Source organism: Pteropus alecto, unplaced genomic scaffold (genome assembly GCF_000325575.1).
Source record: "Pteropus alecto unplaced genomic scaffold, ASM32557v1 scaffold121, whole genome shotgun sequence".
Taxonomy (NCBI): domain Eukaryota; kingdom Metazoa; phylum Chordata; class Mammalia; order Chiroptera; family Pteropodidae; genus Pteropus; species Pteropus alecto.
Genome location: NW_006434369.1, coordinates 16,966,007 through 16,987,106, shown reverse-complemented (window position 1 = coordinate 16,987,106; position 21,100 = coordinate 16,966,007). Strand labels below are relative to the sequence as shown.

The 21,100-nt window shown below is 40.3% G+C and overlaps 1 long non-coding RNA gene across 1 annotated transcript; it reads right to left on the bottom strand.

Annotated features, from left to right (window-relative positions):
- Positions 1-1,203: 1,203 nt before the first annotated feature.
- LOC112477633 lies at positions 1,204-20,312 on the bottom strand. Its single transcript, XR_003045519.1, has 3 exons — positions 20,204-20,312; positions 10,700-10,902; positions 1,204-1,638 (listed from the first exon to the last, which is right to left on the bottom strand). It is a non-coding gene; the product is annotated as an uncharacterized LOC112477633 (long non-coding RNA).
- Between the last annotated feature and the right edge of the window lie 788 nt (positions 20,313-21,100).

Genomic DNA, 21,100 nt, shown 5'->3' with positions numbered 1-21,100 from the left:
AAGTGTAGGATATCCAGCTGATATCAGGGAATTGATTGACGTGAGAAAAAAACCCCATATATTTGGTGACCAGAAGTGCTTTATGTGAGTGGTAAAAGGAACTCACAGGGAAGACTCATAGTAGGGAAGAAGTATTTTTCCCCGTACATAGAAAGGAAAAAAACCGCATTTTTCAAAAGACTATTTTCAATATAAATATGAGTTTTGAAAGGAAGTTGAGCAAATCTTAGGGAAATACCCCACTTTAAAAAAAAAAATTCATTGAGGTAAATTTTACGTGCACAAATTTCAATGTACAGTTTGATGTGTACGCCTGTGAAACTATCACCCCAATCAAGATATATAACATTTCACTCACCCTAAAGAGTTCTGTTTCATCTCTTTGCAGAGCCAGTCTACCCCACACACCACCCTAGGCCAACTACTGCCCTGCTTTTTTTCACTATAGATTAGTTTTTCCTTTTCTAGAACTAAGAATAAATGGAACTATGCAGCACATACTCTCTTGTGTCTGGCTTCTTTTACTCAGCATAATGCTTGTGAGATTCACCCATGTTCTTGCATGTACTATTGGTATTTTATTCCTTTTTATTTATTGCTGAGTAGTGTTCCATTGTATGAATATGCCAAAACTTGTTATTCATTCTCCTGTTAATGGGCATTTGGGCTCCTTGCAATTTGGGACTACTTTGAATAAAGCTGCTGTGAGCCTTCATTCATATACAGTTCTTTGTGTAGACACATGTTTTCATTTTTCTTGGGTAAATATCTCGGAGTAATAGGATTTGTAGGTTATATGGTAAGTCATATCTCAGTTTTTGAAAATGATACCTTTTGTAACATCAACCCACAAAAATTGTCCTTTTTGAACAAATAACCTAGGCTGGATCAACTGAGCTGTCATGGAACAGCTTACATTCTTTTGAAAATAAAATAATGCTCATGTTCTTTGTGGACACAAGTGACAAAGGGGAGATGGCACAGTAATGCTTGTTAGTCTAAAGCTAAAGTGAATACATGTCAGTACTGAAAATTGACTTATTTGACATAGCAAGAAATCTATAGGAAATTAGCAACATATTAATATTTTTTATATGAAAACTTATAGAAAACCCAAGGCAAATTGACTTATGCAAAAAAAAAAAAAAAAAGGACTTTATTAACTTATGTAACCCAAAACACCAATGGTTGCATGGCTTTAGTCATGGCTGACTCTTGGTGTGTATCCACTTCTTGAGTTTGCTTCCTTATATGTTACCTTCATTCTCAGGCTTTGTTTTTTCCTTGCTCAACCCTGGCAGCTCCAGCAGAAAGAGAATACCTCTTCTCTAAAAGTTCCCAAAATATCACAGCCAATCTCATTGCCTCTTATTGTTGCTGGCTGGCAGGGTCATGTGCTGTTTTCAGCTTATCCTGTGGTTCCTGGGCCATGATGCTCTGATTGGCCAGGCTTGGTCCACATGGCATGGAACTGGCCTTAGCCTAGTCTGAACCATGATGACTGAAAGTGGAGTAGCAGAATTTCCCAGGCATAGTTACCAGAAGAAGAAACAAGGATGTCACTTACATTGTTCTTGTTAGAAATGACGTGCAAATTCTAGATTTTTAAAAATATAGATGTCATTCAGGACCCTTAATCTGAAAGAGAAAATAGACCAGGCATTAGTTACAAACTATGTCAAGAAGGAATCCTCACTTTTCAGGAAAACTCAGCAAATGAATTAGAGGTAATTACTATCTGCAAAACACCAATGACTCCAAGTTACCTAAAATTCCTCTTTCATCTAAAGCAACTATGGGAGTGCCATCAACAAAGCTCACCATTAGACCATTGGGATCCAGGGTCTTCTGAAGCCCTCCTGGCTAAAGCAACCATGGGAGATGATGTCAGCACTTTTCCCAGATCTCTCAGGGCCCTTTGAACTATTTCTGTTTGGAGGTCTGGGGACTGAGGAAAGGAAGCCAGCTTTAAGGGGCTTTTACTTCTGTCAGCTCCAAGTTGGACTTTTGTTCAAAGCATTGCTCTTGGATTACTGGAGCTGATTTGCCAAGTCATGAGGAAGTTCTTGGGAATTTAGTTGCCCCTTAACCTTGGACAATGAAAGCCCCACCACCTCACCTGGCTCCTTATACATGAAACCTTATTTCAGGGTTTGCTTCTAGACCTCAAAGCCAAAGTCCATGAGGTTGAAAGTTTCAAGCCCAAAGAAGCACTTGGCAGGATCTAGTGGAGAAGGCAGAAATTGTAAAGTCAGACTTCCTGACTTCTCATCTAGATCTCACAATTTTCTGGTTAAGTAAGCTTTAGCAACATCAGGAATGTTCAAACACGTTGAGAATTAGATCTAGATCTCACAATTTTCTGGTTAAGTAAGCTTTAGTAACATCAGGAATGATGAGTTTAGTTAAGTCAAACTGACAACATATGCTGGGGAGCAAGATCTCAAATACTCCAGAGAATAATAGTTTTGTAGCTTCTTTTATATATTTGAAATTAAGGGGGGAAGGTAAGGAAGATGACATGGAGGTGGGAGAAAGCAAGGAGGGAATTGGATTACAGGATAGTTAGCCAGATTATGTGCTATCTTGAGGTTTAATACCCGCTTTGAGGGGTATTACTTCTGGTATTTCAATGGCATGTTAACCTAGATGCATAAGAACAATAGATAGGGCTGGTTTGAAACTTTTCATTAAAGAAGTAATAGGCCTGGGGCGTGACTACTCACCATGACCTGCCCAGTTAGGAATTTATGGTCATATCTCCCTGTGAGGTTACTTTTTATAGAACCTTCCCTTTTTTTTTTTTTTCATCCACAGCTTGAACAAATCACATCACTTCTGAAAGCCTTATTTTCCTCATTTGTAAAATGGAAATAATTATAACACCTGCATTACCTGCCTATCACGTAGGGCTGCTGTGAGGAACAAATGAAATAATGTGAACAAAGGGGACTTGGAAGTATAAACAATTATACAATATCCATTACTATTTAGGTGCTATCAGAAGTGGTCATCTTGACCCCAAGCACTCAGAATATCTATATTGAGCTTATCTGACTGTTCATCACCACAAACTAGGAGCAGATTCCAATAGCAATCAAATAGATAAAAGAGTTTGGAATGCCCAGTGGACATTCCATTCCATTAGCTCTGCTAAATAATTCTATAGTAGAGTCAGATAGACATAGAACTTGAGTTTGCTGCTTGTGGTCAGACTTTCTGGTAGCTGAATGTTTGCTGGCTCAGATCTCTGAATCCCTCCCTGGTTGCCACACTTTGCCCAGGGGCAGGCAAGCCAATCCTCCATCTTGTCTACGAGGCTAAATAAACATCATCAAGAATGGAGGCCTGTCACATTCTGGGCAGTGTTTTGTCCACCCAACCCAATCCCCACTAGGAGCAGCCCCTGATCTTATCTATTGGGCAGAGCTAGTGCTAGGTCCTGGCCTCACTTCCTCCTGCTTGCCCTGTCCTGCTGTAAACACATTGCTCTGCATCTTCGATGGAACCAGAAATGTGACACATTTCTAATCATCTTAATAATGACCACAGCTATCATTCCTTAAGCACTTGAACACCTTTCCACATAAAGTGCCCTATACACCTATGAAGGAGGTACCAGTGCATCATTTTGGAGATGAAGAAAGCAAGTTTTATAGATATTAAGTAACTTGCCCACAGTCACATAGTGTAAGAGCCAAAACTCAAAACCAAAACTCAGAACAGGTCATGCCAGGGCTCAGGACTCTAATCACTACAGTGAGTACCCTGCTCTAGGAGAAAAGAGCTCAGCAAAGCAGGGAATTCCCACAGGTCTTTCTTATTCGATTGGGCAAATATCCAAGATCTGCCAGGGCTTACGCCCATCTGCATAGCTGCTGCCCCTTCCCTTATATTCTCAACAGAGGTCGTGCCCAATAGGCTTCCTTGAGGACTGCAAATGCCTTTGTTTCAGGACCCAGCTTCCTCTCTGCCCCACCACCAGTGACCTTAGGAAAACCCAAATTGCTTTCTTTGAGGAAAATGCACTCTTACAGGTCCTCAGGCCAGTACTGTCACCCACTGCCCTCCCCAGGGACATCCCTGAGTCCTTAAGTTCCCCAGGAATTGCTTATGTAGTCAGGGAGATAATTTCAGTATTTAACCATCGACTAATGAGCAAAACAGAACTCTAGATAGTGAGAGCTTCTTATAAACTTGCCTGATTCCCTTTTGCTTTGAGTTCAGAAATATTCTCCCACTAAAAAGACTCTGGAGTATAAAATTCTGTGTATTCCCCTCTCTTCCTTGTGTAAGAAAATTGTGCTTCCCTGAAGCAGAACTAAACAGAAGCACAGGTGAGCTACTTCAATCCCTCACCTTTCATTTGAGGCCTCATGGGGATGCACCACCTCTGGCTGGAGCCAGAGCTGGTTTGAGTTGTCAAGGAAGCCAGGTATAGCTCTCTAGATCCTGAAGGAAACTGTCTGCAGAAAAGATCCGATAAAGGAAAATCTAAACTCCATTTCCTGTGATTTCTATTTTACATTTTTGCCTTTTTTCCTTTCTACCTAGTTCAATGAAAAATGACCTTAATGCCTTGCATTAGATGAGACTTTTACAAATAGAAATAGATATTTTTAAAAGAGCAGGCTTGAATGTGTACACACAAATCTCTCTTCTTCCAACAAAGGAGGACAATAGACTCATGAAAAAGATGCTGCTATTGTTCAAATCTTTTCAGCCCTCTTTTCCTGAAATTACATTTGGAGTTTGTAACACATTCTTTTGAATATTCTGAATTGTGAAAATTTTTTACATGCTTGACTTTAAGAAAGTGGCTAAAAGTCGGTTGAAACCAAATTCAGTGATTAAACTGAGAAATATCATTTGGTGCTTAAAATGACCTGTAACTATAAAATAAGGAGGAAGAATTTCTTTTGTTGTCCTTAAAGTGGCTCTGTAGGTAATGGTTTTCTTCTGAGCACGTGAAAGCTTTTGAGGGGAGGAGACCTGTCCTGGTGATAAAGCAACTGTGAGGTTAGGCTTTGACTAGCTGTTAAAGAGCTTTCTTTCTTCTCTATCCCCACTGTAAAACACCGTCCCTTTTTTGATCTTTGCTGAGCGTTTATCCTTCACATTTTCATTTAATGAGAGTGACAATATGTCCAAACACCAAGCGGAACTGAAGAATTTAAATCATTCCTTGCCTATATGTCCTCCACATAAAGGTACGTTTTATATTTGCTTTTACTCAGAGAGGCCTAACTTTCTAACTGCAGTAAGATAAAAGGATCAGAAAACAAAGTCAAAACAGTGTCTTGTTCTTCTGGGTTCTCTCTTTTCTACTTTTTATTTTTCTTCCCTTCAAAGGAGTAAACATGTGATGAGTACCCTGTTCATTTTCCCACCTAATTAAATCTCAGGGCAGAGTGTGAAATCCTGCCGATCCTGCTTTGGCAATTTTCTACATGAATGCACTTTGATCAATAGTTTGATAGGGATCTTCGGTCACTTTAGATTAACGTGCTAATCAGCCACTTCGGCTGCTTAGGGAAAATAATTCAGGTGGCTCCTCTCTCTTCTGATTACCAAGTCCCACAGTTTCTGGACTCCGTCCCAAAGTCTCTCATTTCTCCCCTCAAGTTGCTTCCTCATTTGCTTCCAGTGGTGTCTGCACTGGAATTCGGCCTCACTGTTTGAAGTTCTCTGTTGCTAAGAGATACTATTTTGTTTTAAAACCAAGTGCGAACTAATACTAATTAAGGCCTTTATGTAGATTTGCAAATAGCCACTGTGCTTATGCTCAGGCCAAGGGGGAATGGGTTATTTTCATTTGTTTTAATATGGACCTTAAGGTCCAGTGGTGGTTGGTCAAAATGTAAGAGGAGAAGAAGCAGCTTGTTATCAGTGTATTTGCCGGTATACCATGACTACTTTTCTTCCAAGACAATAAAAATTCATAATTTATCCCTTTCCTGGGGAGGAAAACACAATTTTTTTAAAAAAAATTTAATTAGTTTCAAGTATACAGTACATTGGTTAAACATCTATATAGTTAGTAAAATGATCCCTGCAATTGCTCCTTCCCTCTCCTGACCCTCCACCTAGCCAATGTATTCATGCTAACTGCGTTCCCTATGCCGAGCTCCTCATCCCTGTGACTATCCATCAGTTACTAATTTGTACGTCTTTAACCCTTCACCCCATTCTCCCAGCTCCCCAAACCCCTCTCCCCTCTGTCCGTCACCAAACTGTCCACTGTATTTGTGAGTCTGATTTTGATTGGTCTGTTCTTTTTATTCCTTAGATTCCGCATATAAGTGAAATCATATATTGTTTATTTTTTTCTGTCTGACTTAAATATCTTCTAGGTCTATCAAAGCAATATCTTTTTCCATCATCTTCCTTTTCAGATGTAGGGGTCTTGTTTTCTTATCCTTTCAGCCACTCCATCTTTTGGTTGGAGCACTTAATTCTCTTAAAGTAGTTCCTCCAACATTTCCTATAATACTGGCTTGGTGGTGATAAATTCCTTTAGCTTATTTTTGTCTGGGAAGCTCTTTATCCGTCCTTCAACTCTAAAAGATAGCTTTGCTGGATAAATTATTCTTGGTTATAGATCCTGTCATCCTGTCAAATATTTTTTGCCAAGCTCTTCTGTCCTGCATAGTTTCTTTTGAGAAATCAGCTGCCATTCTTATGGGTGTTCTCTTATAAGTAATTATTTGTTTTTCTCTTGCTGCTTTTAATATTCTTTCTTTGTATTTAAACTTTGTCATTTTATTTATGATGTGTCTTGGTGTGGGCTTCTTTGGATCTCTGATTTTTGGAATTCTCTGAGGTTCCTGAGGTTTTATGTCCATTTCCTTCACCAGGTTCAGGAAGTTTTCCATCATTATTTCTTCAAACAGTTGTTCAACATCTTGATTTTCTTCTGTTATGCCGATCAAATATTTAGAGCCTTAATAGTGTCCCACATCCTCCTTATTTTTATAGTCTTGGCATCTTTTTTCTTGCCATTCTGATTGAGTGTCCTGATTGGCCTTCCTGAAGAGGGCATTTGATTCTCTTCTTTGTTCACTTTGTTTATTCCTTTGTTTATTCCATTTAATATACTTCTCATTTCAGATAATGTGTTCTCCATTTCAGACTGGTTCTCTTTTATAATTTCCATTTCCATTTCCATTTTTATCTCTTTGTTGGAGTTCTCTACACTTCCCCAAAACTCATTGAGCATCTTTATAACTAGTGTTTTGAACTCTGCATCTGTTAGATTATTTGACACCATTATACCTGGATCTCTATTCTGTTCTGTCATATGGTTTCTGCTTCTTTGTGTTCCCATTGTGGCTGCCTTTCCGTGTCAGTTTCTATGTGCTAAGCAAAGCTCATAAGTCTCCTGGTCTTATCAGTGTGGATTTGTGTAGTAGGTGTCCAGTGGCACAGTCCTGAGAGGGGTTCAGCTGCAGGCCAAACTTAGCCCAAGCCTCTAGCCCTCTGGGGCCACCTGTTAAGATTCAGCAAGCAATCCACAGATGCTGTGCTTATAGTTGCCTCAAAAGACCACACCAGAAACTGAGGCCAGCTGCCTCCACCAGTGTGAGTCTCGGCAAGGAGCACTTGACTCACTGAGGATACACTTGGATGTGGCTTGGGTGGGGCCCGAGTTGGGGTAGGTGGGGTGTCAGGGAATCCTCTGGGCGGAACGACCTGTGTTATCCAGTTTAATGATGTCACAGCTATGGTGGTGCTGTGTCCCGCGCACTAGTAGAAGGGAGGATTCAACAGAGAACAGTGGATACCACCGGCACCTCCATATCGGGCAAGTCTCACTTCGGCCCTCATTCCGACTGTCTCCCTGTAAGTCCCTGGTGCCCCCTGTACCCCCTGAACAGGCACTGGTGCGAGCTGGTCTATCACCACAAAATTCTACTCACTCATGTGGTCCCTTTAAGAGGCTTCTGCCACAGCCTCCGTCTGGCTCAGCCGCTCTGGACAGGTGGCCCCGCATTCTCGCCCTGTCCTACCTTCAGCCATTGTAGGGTGCTTTGTTGAATTTCTCCGTAGTTGTATGGCTTGTTCATCTAGATCCTAGGCAATTTTTCCTTGCTGCTGCTCCTCGTTTCTGTCACAACTTTGATTTTGTCCCCAGAGGGATGAACAGAACATCTAACATCGACGCCATTTTTTTTTTCTGTATAAACACCATTTTTTGAATGAAAACAAATAATGTAGTGAAACAGAATGTCTAGTCATCTACTTTATGCCTCGGTTTTCTGGGAGAGGAAACTGAAGCCTAAAGAAATTGAATCCTTTGACCTAAATCAAAGAGTTCATCAGAGGCCAACTTGGGACTAGAGCTCAGTTAATAAATTCTGATTCCCAGTTAATAAATCCTTGACACCGCCTCCCTAGAAAAAGAATGTGTGTAGAATACCTTATGATCAATAATAGAACTATAGATACACAATCAATAGGGCATTTTCCTTGATCATTCTCCAGCTTCATATCTCTGTAAAGAAATAGTGAATTAAAATAGGTTCTTTGTGTGTCCCTTCCTGAAACTTCAAGCTCCCTGAAGACCCAATTGAGTATCCTTTATATTTTGTACCTAGTAGGGGCTCAATCAATGGTGAATGAAGGAACGAATAAAACAAAGAAAAACCAGCTATCCCACTAAGGACCACATTGACTCTCCTGTTAGTGCCAATTAATTTAGTTAACTAGCCACAGGTGAAAGCAAATTTCATTATCTTTCATTTCTATTATTTTGATGAATTTGGCTTATTTAAAAAAAAAAATCAGTGCAGTATTTAAAGTAACTTAAAACCCAGAATAAAAATGTTACCCATCTAAAGTTTCAATTTATCTCCAGAACTTAATTAGTATTTGAATCCCTAAAGTAGAGGCAATTCTTCTGGAAAGGCTAGCCTCTTTTGAACTCTACCCTGCTTGAAATTTCTAAGCCTTTGTCAACATTTCTAAGACTGTTTTCATCAACCTCAGGCCTCAGTACTCAGTGTCTAGGAAGAGCTGACTTATGTTTCCAGGCAATCATTTCACAAACATCTAAGAGCTCCACACAAACAAGGCAATAGACAGCCCAGGCTCCCCATGACTCAGCACTAAGTAAGAGCTGCACAGGTTTGTGGTTTCTGTGGGTGCTTGTCACAGCTCTGTGGACTTGTCAGGGGTCTGTGGGCTGAGTGGAGGAAGACGTTTCTCTTTCTTTCTGACAACGTAATTAACATGCTAGACCAATAGAAGTGAGTTTTGCGAAGTTAAAAAATGGCGCAAATACTCATTGTTATATTCTTCTTCTGAAGTACTCACAGGTCCAATGACTGAATATCAGGGAGATGACTAGTGCTAGAAGGTGGTATTTCTTCGAAGGGACTGGGGGTCACTTTATGAGAGGGATGGCTGTTGGACTTTTCTTTGAGGCAAATGAGCACCAATCTGGGGGCTTGTAACCTCATGATCTGGGTGTCTTACATCACCAGAGTCTTATGCAAGTGCCCCTCCCATCTCTTGATTCCTTCTCGTGTTACTGGTTTGTTATACTTAAGCCATGCGGTAGTTAGATGGTGCTTGTAAATTGAATAAAATATTTCCACTGCTACTTAAACTCTTTTTTATCTCTCTTAAAAAAATAAAGCCACTTGATAAAATACTATTTGGTCCAGGTAACTGAGGACAGGTCTCGCTGTTCACTCAGGCCCACACCCCTACTCCATGATTTGCCTCTGACCAGTAAATATTCTTATGGTGACTTCCTGTCTTCTACACCTAGAGGTAGAAACTGTGGGATTAATTCAAACTTAAAACACTTCAAAATGACACTTTACCAGCCAGTGATGGTGGGTTGCTGGAATTGTTTTATCAGCAAAAGAAATGAGATTGGTGTCAAAGGTTCCCACAAACACGTTTTTGTTCCTGAGACAGTGGAAAACTTACAATGCAAGGTAAGAGAATCAGACACGACTTGTCCACTTTAGGGCAGAAGCTCCTTTCTTGGGGTTTGTGGATACTGCAATTATATAATTATGTGCATTTATCTAGGGAGAAGGTCCACATCTTTCATCAAGCTTTGAAATGAGGCCAAGACTTCTCAAAAGATTAAGAGTTCTCAAAGTGGAGATATCTTTTACATCAATTTACAAAGATGTGCCATAAAAAAAATAGCACTTTGTTATAAAATTTTAAACATGCACATTTTTTAAAATGTAGATAATTTTAAAGTAAATTTAATTTATTTTAGATTTAGAGCTTAAAAAGGTAATAAGTAATCAATTCCATGTACTTAAGTGCTCCAGAATCAGACAGTCCCACTCCCTGAATGAACAGTTTAGTATGGGTGACGGCCCTTTCTGGTATCTAAAAGTGTAGATTCTTGTTCATTCATAAAACATTCATTGACCTTATGCCACGTGCCATAAACTGTGATAGGACAACTGCCCAAAAGCTCTAGGGACTGATAAGGAATTCATGATCCAGTTAGCAGATGATGATAATGATGCCTGTTTTGAGAAAAGTAGGTATACAGTATACATAGATGACTCTTGAGCCAGACAGGGTTTCAGAGAAATCTTGGAACAGGCAGTCCTTGAAGTACATCCTGACAGTGAGCTCGGTCATGGGGGCAGTGAACAGAGGGATAGAGACAGCAGGAGCAATTCCACGAGCCTGCTAAGACTTTAATGTACATAGGAATTACCTGGAGCATGTTAAATTGTGGGTTCTGAATCTGCGGATCTGGATGAGACCTGAGAATCTGCATTTCTGAGAAGCTGCCGACCCCACTTTGAAGAAGAGAGGTTTAGCAGACCATTTAGGGACCAACAAGTAGATCAGAGTGGCCCAAGCTCAGACAGGGATTCGGAGTGCATAGAGAGCCCCTCTCTATGAAATATTTCAAACCTACAAAAAAGAACAGAGAATGATATAAGCATATACCATCCAGATTTTACAAGTGTCGACATATCTGCTTCATGTTTTTTGAAGAGGTGGTGGAAACTTCTTCATGTTCCTCCTTCATCCCTCCCCGCTGCCCATTCTCTCCTCAGGAGGACCCTTCTTCTAACCTGCTGTTTATTCCATCATGTTTTTATATTTTCAAATGTTTACGTGTCAATGCTCAATATTTAGTGCTTTATATTTTATATAGATAACATTTCATATATATTTCTTCAACCTACATCTTTTCCCAATTCTGTTTTCAAAATTTGTACTAGTTGATACTTGGACAGATAATACATTTATTCTGAACTGCTATTTTAGTGTTATTCCTATGAATTCATTACAATTCATTCATCCATTTTTCTTTCGATAGAGATCTAGTTTGTTTCCAATTGTCCATTCATATAAACAGTGATTTGGAGGGATTTTCATGTATTAGAATACTAGATACTAATCCTCTATCACTTGTATGCATTGCAAATATCTTCTCCCAATCTGTGGCTTGTTTTGTTCTTCATATTGCTATTAACTTTGCTTATGGTGCCTTTTGTTACATGGAAGTATTAAATTTTAATGTAATCAATTTGCCAATCTATTGTTTGTGCCTTCTTATATGTTTAAGAAATCATAAAGATGTGCTCTTTAACTCAAGATTTCGTAAACAATAGTTGAGAAGAATTTTGCAAACAGTAATTGAGAAGAATAGTTGAGAAGAATATTGTGGATGAATCTGACTGTAGTTTTCTTAACTGTTAGTACAATAATGTCTTTTATAACAGTATTGCTTAAATGTGGTCTTGTTTGATCTCTGTTTCTCTAAAAGACTGGCAAATTCTTCTCAATAGAAATAAAGGCAAATTTTGGTCCTGTCCACTTTGTTTCTTAATCTTTGTTTGGTTCTTAAGTGCGTTGCCTACTTCTGGGGTCTTTGACTGGTACTCCCTGGAAGGTGGGAGAGCTCCCTAGCTCTCTCAGAATCTTCTCAGCAGTTCAGAATGGCAGTGAGTGAACTCACTCCCCAGAGCATGCACAACTCCTGGTTGCTGGGTCCCTTCACTTGGATCTAATACAATGATTTGTAGTGATCCATTAGTCTTTGTCAAGTTTCTTTTGTGCACTCTTTATTTGGGCACTTTTCATCTGTTCTGCATGTTGCAGAGCAGACTCTAATCATCCCCCGAGGATATAACTAGAGCCCTTTGTGAATCCCTATTCAGAAATACCGTCACTCTTCTTCTCTTTCTTAGTACTTGCTGTCACTTGTATTAGTAATTGCCTTTTCTTTCAGAATCTTTTTTCATGAAGAAACTTTAGAAGGACATTTTGCCCCTGAGGCCTATGTTTAGCAAACTAAATATTTGGATGGCAGAGTAAATATAGTGTAATTTCTCTTAGGGCACCTGTCCTTCGAGGTAGGTGGTTTACCTTGTTTTCTCTTGTACCCCATTCTTGGGGTCCTGGAGTCTGCTTTTCTTTCCCTTCATCAGAGGCCATTGCTGTCCTCAATGGGATCAGCTAATCCTATCACTGGCCTGCTCTCCTGGACCAGTGGGGCTCAAATGCTCCCATCTATAGGTACCAACATTTTGGTAGCTCCTACTGCCTGCAAAAGCCATCACACCTCACATGCCTCTTATCTTTTTTTATCACCCAACACGGAAGCCCTCTCTATCATCTGATATCACTCATCTTCTTATTCTTAGGGTTAATAAGATTAAAATGTGGTGCATGAATATGTTGTATTATTAAACATGGTGCATATAAGTTTTATTCATAAATTGGTTATAGTTTCTGTTTTACAACGTATGTATTTGTAACATTATGTTCTTCTGTTGGTTCAACCACATCACAAAATTGTTGATTGATACGAAAATATTTTTCCCTCAGGAGAGCTGGAAGCTTCTGCCTTTGACCCAGCCTTCCAGCCCTTCTTCTATTGTTATTCTCAACTCATCAAATATAGACATCTCTATACTTGCAATGCTACTGCACATTCCTTGCATTTCCTGCTGTAACAGAAATCAGCCTCTCCCAAAGGATATGGGGCTATCCCTTTCCCAGTAGCCCTCACCAATAGCTGCTCTTCATTCTCCCCAATCCTTGGGGTCAGGACTAGGAGTTATCCCTTTCTTGTCACTTTTACTGCTTTGAGACATATTATCTGGCTAGTTCCCATCTTATCCATCTGATATGTTGTCATCTAACACCTCCTAGTCGGTTCCCCTCATTTGTGCTTTAAAGACTTAATCAACTGCTCATTGTTTTCACCACTGTAAGTCCTACCACAATTCTGGTGACTTTGATGTTTATATGACTGTCCCAGCTCTGGAATTCTAACTTCTCAGTCCCTCGACTTCCTCAATTCCAGTGACCTTTTCCTCTACTCCACATGAACTCTCTCTCCATAGTCACAGCTGCGTTAGTTCAAGCTGACAGAACTAACTCTCTCTCTCTCTAAATATATATGTATATATATATATATATACATATATATACATATACACATACACACATACACACATATACATATACATGTGTATGTCTGTGTATATATATATATATATAGAGAGAGAGAGAGAGAGAGAGAAAGAGAGAGAGAGAGCACTATATATATATATAGCTCTTCCATGGTCCTATCCAATTAGGTACTGTCCCTTTGTGACCTCATTTAAACTTAATTACCTCCTAACAATGCTATCTCCAGATACGGTCATATCGGGGGTTAGGGCTTCAACATATGAATTTGGGGGACATAATTCAGTTCATAGGAATGAGCTGACTTCTTGTTGCCCCAAATAGCACCAGCTCTGAGATCAATCATTCCATCTCGAATATATCTTTGCTGCTTCCAGATCCCTCACTTAAGTACTCCTACTATACCTGTTTTCACTTATACTGAGATTTTTAGTAGTTTAACTCCTCTATGGGTCTCCTTTTCTTTACTACCACCTATTTCCTGCTGGCTTCATTTCTCCCTTCTCTAACCTAGACTCTGTGGCTCACCATTTTCACCCTATCTGTCTAATATCCTAAGCTCCACTGTTGTTTTAATGTGCCATGCCCTCCCCCTATAGGAAATGCTATTCCTAGGTCAGTCTTACTCTCTCTTTTTAGCTCCTAAACTTAGGCTACAAACCTTGCTAGAGAAAAGCATTTCATAATGCAAGTGGCATTACTAAAAGTCCATGGTCAGCTGAGCCGTTGGTGCTACCTGGCAGCCTTTATATTTCTAAAGTCAATGGCTACTATCGTTCTTCACAGCATCTAATTCAGGTAATTTCTTCTGATCTATGCCCCGCTCCCCAACATGCAGTAGTTTGAGCACAGCTGCATCTCCACATACAATGATGGCTCTTGCTGAAGGGGTCCCTCCATGTGCCTCCTGCTGTCCCTGGCTTCCACCATTCTTTCCCCTTATTCTTCCAGCTCTAGGGATGTACACAACTTCGTTCCATTGCCCAGCTCTGGGTGCCTTGACACCCCTGTATCCTTTCAACAACAGTTCTACAATTTTCTGACACCAACTGGATGTCCCACGATTCAATTCAATCCTGATCCTAACTACCCAGAGTTAGTGTAGACCCTCACAGGTTAAGGGGCCCACTTTCACAGACTGCCTCAACTTTGGATGCCAGCCACAAATTCCAGATTCCCAGGTGACCCACTTCTTTTCAATATAGTGGGAATTTAGGGATTCCCACTATGCCCCTTTAGGTTTATTAATAATTCTGAGATGACTCACAGAACTCGGGAAAGCACAATACTTACAATTAAAGTTTTATTACAAAGGATGCAACTCAGAAATAGCCAAATGAAAGAGATTCATAGGGCAAGGTCTGTAGAGGTCTTGAGTGCAGGCAATCTATCCCCGTGGAGTCGGGATGCACCACCCTTCTAGAACATCAATATGTTCACCAACGAGGAAGCTCCCCTGAACCTTATGGTTCAGAATTTTTATGGAGGTTTTATTACTTAGACACAGTTGATTAAATCATTGGTCATTGGCAACTGAACTCAATCTCTAAGTCCTCTCCTCTCTCAGGAGGTCAGAGATTGGGGCCCAAATTCCAGCCCTCTAATTACATGGTGGTTCCTTTGTCTATTAGCCCCACCCTTAAGTTGTCTAAGGGCCCACCAAAAGTCACCTCCTTAGCATAAACTCAGGTATGGTCAAAAAGGGCTCATTATGAATAACAAAAGACACTTCTATACTCAGTAGATGCCCAGGGTTTTAGGAGCTCTGTACCAGGAACTGAAGATAAATGCCAAATAAAATTTTTTTATTATACCCAAACCTGTTTTCTGTAACCCTACTCACACTTTCTGTTTAGATGAATCATCTGGGTGAAGTTTATTTTCTACCTATATACCCACTTGGCAAACTTCTTGGCAAACACAGTGGCTATCCTCAGCACCCCACGTGCATGTACCATCATCGCACCATTCATAACCCTACATTGTAGCATCCTGTGTGTCTGCTTGTGTTCTTCTCTAGATTTTAGACTCCTTGAAGCAGAAAGATGTCCTGTTCACCCCTGTATCTTCATCATTATAGCCCAACAACTGGGCCATGATGGCTGTCAATCATTTTTTTTTAATGGATTAGTGAATAGTTCTCTCTCTTATTATGGGCATCTATTCATTCAGCATCTCATATGGGAGAGATTGCACTAAGTGTTGGGCACACAGAATCACTGCTAGCCAGGACCTGACACTCCAGCGGGCTTGGATTTCTGGAGTAGACCACCCAGGCTGATCTGCATTTCTACCACACCCTGGACATGCCTAGAAGCAGCATAGATTTTTTCACAGATACTGAGACAACTGTGGTGCTGATGACTCCACTGTGGCTCATGATGGGAACACTCTGCCACTCTGCCCTTCAGGCTCCAGGGACCTCCTTGGTCTATCTTCTGGGACCTGGGGAGCAGTGGTTAATTTGCTTTTGAATAGTTTATCCGTTGGAGGTAACCGAAACATTCTCTGCAAATTTTTCTCTCTGCCTGAGAGGCAAGGGAGTGGAGGTTAGGAGCTTCAGCTCTGCTTGGTTCAAGTTACTTAACTCAGTTTGTACTTCTCTCAGTTTCCACATCTGTAAAATGAGTATTATAATAATACTTACCTCTTAGATTTGATTTGAGGATTAAATGAGCACTTAGAGCATTCTGTAATTACATAATAAATGTAATTTGCAATTAACATTCCTCTTTTATAATCTTCCTTTAATGAAGAAAATAAAAAATATCCATACAAATATAAGGAATGCTGGAGAGACATACCAGAAACCACTAAGTAAGAGGTAGAGGAATGACCTTTTTTTTTTGCATTTATTCAAAAACGTTTATTAGAGTAGCATGTGTGTGTGCGAGACATTTTACTAAATAGTAAAGATATAAAAATGAGTAAGACGTGGTCTTCGCTTCAGAACCCATGATTATTAGGTCTGTGGGCCTGAAGTCCTACACTGCTTAGTTGGCTGCTCAGGGCATCAAAGACTGGAAGGAAGGTGTCAGCTGGGCTGGGTTTTTATCTGAGGGCTTTGGGGGAAAGTATGCTTGCAAGCTCATTCTTTTTGTTGGTTTTCTTGCGGTTGTAGGACTGTTTTTCTTTCCTTACTGCTGAAAATTAAGGATGCTCTTAAGAGGCCACCTGCATTTCTTGCCACATAACCCCCCATCCTCCAATTTTCAAGCAAGCAATAGTGAATCAAACCTTCCGGGTGCTTCAAATCCCTGATTTCCTGTTCTTATCGAGAACGATTTTTAACCTACATATTTTTAAATTATTTTTTTCACTTCTCTTGAATTTTAACCATGTGTATTTATTTAAAAAAAAAACATTTCTGTGTTATATATGACCTATTTCAAAATCTCTCCTTCGTGTATCTCCACGTTATCTGAAGCTCAGCGCACACACACACATAAACATACACACGCGTGCGCGCGCGCACACACACACACACACACACACACACTTTTAAACTCCTCTATCTCTGTCCCTCCTCACTACATATGGGTCACAGTAAACATTTCCAGTGGCTTGTCTTGGAAACTCTCTGCTCATTGAATTGAACAAGAAAACGAACACTTAAATGAATGGCCAGGGTACAACATATCCCATTGGCAATGTCCTATTTATGTGAACTTGTACTTCTTTCAGTGATGGCAATGAAAAACAAATATCAAAGCAGAGCCTGGACTTAAAATGATTTGAATATATTTTAGCACATTAATTCCATAGAGGCTTTCAAAACAGACTGCTCAGACATTTGAAAATCATTTATCTTAAATGGGTCTCTGAAATGTACAGGACATTAGAAATGACAGTGAATTACGCTTACTTCATGTTCTACATTAAAAAATAGGAAACATCCTATTCCGAGTAAGGGCATTTTTCTAATCCCATGATTAGCTCTGTAAGCATCCAACATAATATCTAATTCTAGTCTTTTGAATAGCTATCTTTTAAAAAAAAAGCCAGCTAATACATTCGTTTGCAGACACAAAGACAAAAATAAATCAAGTGATGCCTGTTTTGGTACCCTTAGGTGATGAGATATGGGAGAATGGAACAAGAAAAGGAAGACATCACTGGCATCTCTGGTTCTGGGAGCTTGACAACATCCCTCCTGGTTCATCTGTGAGTCATCCCACACACAACTTTAACAATGCAGGAGGTTGCGTGCCAAGCTTGGGCAAAACAGAGATTAATAAGAGGTGCTCCTGACCCTCAAGGAGTTTATTGTCTAGTGAGAGAGACAAAGAAGAATCATGTAATTATAATACCTCATGGGAAGTGCTAAATGACAATGAAAAAATGCTATCAGAGCATACAGAAGTAAGAGGCATGTAAACATAGGTAAATCTGCTTGTAACTATTTATAGGTTTGTTAATTATCTTAAATATTTGTCTTGTCTGGAGATGATGCGGGTGGTCTGTTCATTTGCTTTGTAATTCGCGGCATGAGGCTCGAGGCATGAGGTCTAGCAGTGCTTCCTTAGCCTGCTTCGTGGGTGTGTGTAGGAATCCACTCATGGAATGTTTGCTTGTAAGGTATTATTCTTACTTCTGTGAATACTGAGGATTTGACAGGATGGTAATTTTTGGCTTAATCATTAAGCAGTGCTTCCCACCTTCTGACATTATGATTCTATATCCTTGAATAACACATCCTCATACTGGAGAGTGGTAGCGGGATTACTGAGAGCCTAGAAAACTGAAAAGCAATAGACCAGTGGCTGACTCCCAGAGCCCTGCATAGTTTGAGCTAAGTCTGCCCCTCCCCCTATGCATGAGGCAGACCCTACCAACCAATCAGGCCATGCTGAGACAGAACACAGCTGAGAATCCTTTGCAACACAATATTTGCTACCCTTGGTCTCCATTCTGAAATAATGACCAACAAACAGGATACTATTGCTCCTGCACTTCCTAGCAAGCAAGAAATCATTATGAAGAATGTGTGCTCCAAAGGCGATGATAGAGCTGGGCTTTGTCTGTTTGACCGTTAGACCACTTAGGGGATCTGGAAGGCTGTGTCTAAGAAATCCTTAGGTGTGCAGGGCAGTAAAATGCCTCCCCCTTCATGATTGAATTTAACCCTTTGTACAAATCCAAGGAAAGGTTATGCCCCTCCCCCCATGACCTGAGGTCTAGTGTTCATTCCATGATATCACAGCCACCTAAGCAGAGGCCATGGGATAGATGCTATTGTGGACTGAATCATGGAGTGAATTTTATATGTTGAATCCCTTACCCACAATGTGATTACATATGGAGATAGGGCCTTTTGGGAGATAATTAAGGTTAAATGAAGTCATAAAGGTAGAACCCTAGTCAGCTAGAACTGGTGCCCATACGTGCACAAATGTTCAAGGGGATGACTGTCTGCCAGGAAAGAGAGCTCTTACCATGAACTGAATTTGCCAGTATCTTTATCTTGGACTCCTACCCTCTAGAACTGTAAGGGAATAAATTTCTATTGTTTAAGCCACATAGTCTGTGGTATTTTGTTATGGCAGCTTGAACCGATTAATATAAATTTTGGTACTGAGAAGTGAGGTGCTACTGTACCAAATATGTAAAAATGTGTAAGTGGCTTTGGAACTGGGTAATGGATAGAGGGTGGAAGAGTTTTAAGGTCCATGCTAGAAAAAGCCTAGACTGACTTAAAGTGAGTGCTGGTAAATACATGGATGTTAACGGCGATTCTGGTGAGGACTCAAAAAGAAGAGAGAAAAGCTGGAGAGAAAGTCTCAGAAAATACATATATCTTCATGAACAGAATGTCGATAGAAATATGGATGTTAAAGGCCATTTTGATGAAGTCTGAGATAGGAATGAAGAATATGTTATTGGAAACTGGAAGAAAGGCGATCCTTATTATAAAGTGGCAAAGAACTTCGTTGAACTGTGTTCTAGTGTTTTGTGGAAGGTAAAACTTGAAAGCAATAAAATTCGGTATTTAGCTGAGGAGATTTATAAACAAAATGTTTAAGAAGTGACTTGGTTCACTTACGATAAAATACAAGAGGAGAGAGTTAAATTGAAAGCAGGAACTTGAACACATATTCGTACCCCCATGTTCATAGCAACATTATTCACAATAGCCAAAGGGTGGAAGCAAGTCGAGTGTCCAACTGCAGATGAATGGATAAACAAAATGTGGTCTATACATACAAAAGAATATTATTCAGTTTTAACAAAGAATTAAATTCTAACACATGCTACAACATGGATGAATCCTGAGGTTATGCTCAGTGAACCGCTTTGGTGAACTAAGCTGGATACAAAAGGGAAAATACTATATGATTCCACTTATATGAAGTTCTTAGAGCAGTCAAATTCACAAAGATGGAAAGTAGAATAGTAGGTGCCAGGGATTATGGAGTTGGGGGAATGGAGTGTTAGTGTTTAATTGGCACAGAGTTCCAGTTTGGGAGGATGAAAAAAGAGTTCTGTGGATAGATGGTGGTGATGGTTGCACAACAATGTGAATGTATTTACTGCCACTAAACTGTATACTTAAAAATTGTTTAAAATTTTAAGTAGTTTTTATGTTATGTATATTTTACCGCAATTAAAAAATACTAATAAAAGCTTTAAAGAAAGAAAGAAAGAAAGAGAAAAGATCTCTAGCTAATTCTTATGCCACTAAAGTTTATCCTAATTTTTTTTTACCTCTCTTCCTTCCCAGGGCCTGAAACTCTCTTATTTCATCACTCTTCCCATCCAATCTGTTACTGTGTCCTGTTGTTCTTACCTTAGAGTTGTTCTTTCTTTCTCATTCTCATCCTGCTACCCCAGCCCAGGCCCACAGCACCTTGTGCCTGCCATGTGCCTCCCTGTTTGGTGTCCTTGCAGCCTCCGGTCTGTTTCCTGTCTGGTCTGTTTCCTGTCTGGCCTGCTGAGCAAGTTGGTCTCTCTGAATTACCTGCCTAATGCTTCAGGCATCAAGGCTTTCCACATCCCCTGGCAGCTGGCCCCATTCCAGTTAGTTAACTGTTGACCAGTAGTCCTAGGACATGCCCTCAGGCCAGACAGGACAGCATCCTTCTGGTGCTGAGACATCATGCCCTTCCCCACCTCTGCAGCATTCCTTCTACAATCACCCTCACAGCCATGCTTCCCCATGGCTGTGCCCCATCTGCTCAGGTTCCAACCCCACCATCTCCACCTGTTCCTGTCCCCAGTCATCTTCTTATCCCTCACTGATGTTACCTTCAACATCCATGTCATAAATGAAGCACCTAGCTGCTGCCCTCAGCTGTGCCTCCCTGGGTAAGGAGGAAACTGCTTCCTGGTATGGATCATTTTGTGTTTCTTTTGGCCTAGCAGAGTCCAAAACTCCCAGTAGGTATTTAATAATTACTAGTTGATTAATATGAATAGACTTCAACTTAGGCAGCTGAGCTGAGCAAACATCAGGTTACTAATCAGCTTCCAAAATATCAGCTGTGCTATTTTAAATCTATTTAAGATATGCAATCCTGGCCTGAGGGTGCTTGCCAGTGGAAAAATGTGCTGGGTCTCCTCATTTGGGTAAAAGCAGCTTTCTGGGTCACTTGAGGGCAAGGGTGGGAGCATCAGGGCAGGACTGTGTGGGAAGAATGTGTGGCAGAGTTGTCGACCAGGACACTTTAGTCATCTTCTGAAGAAA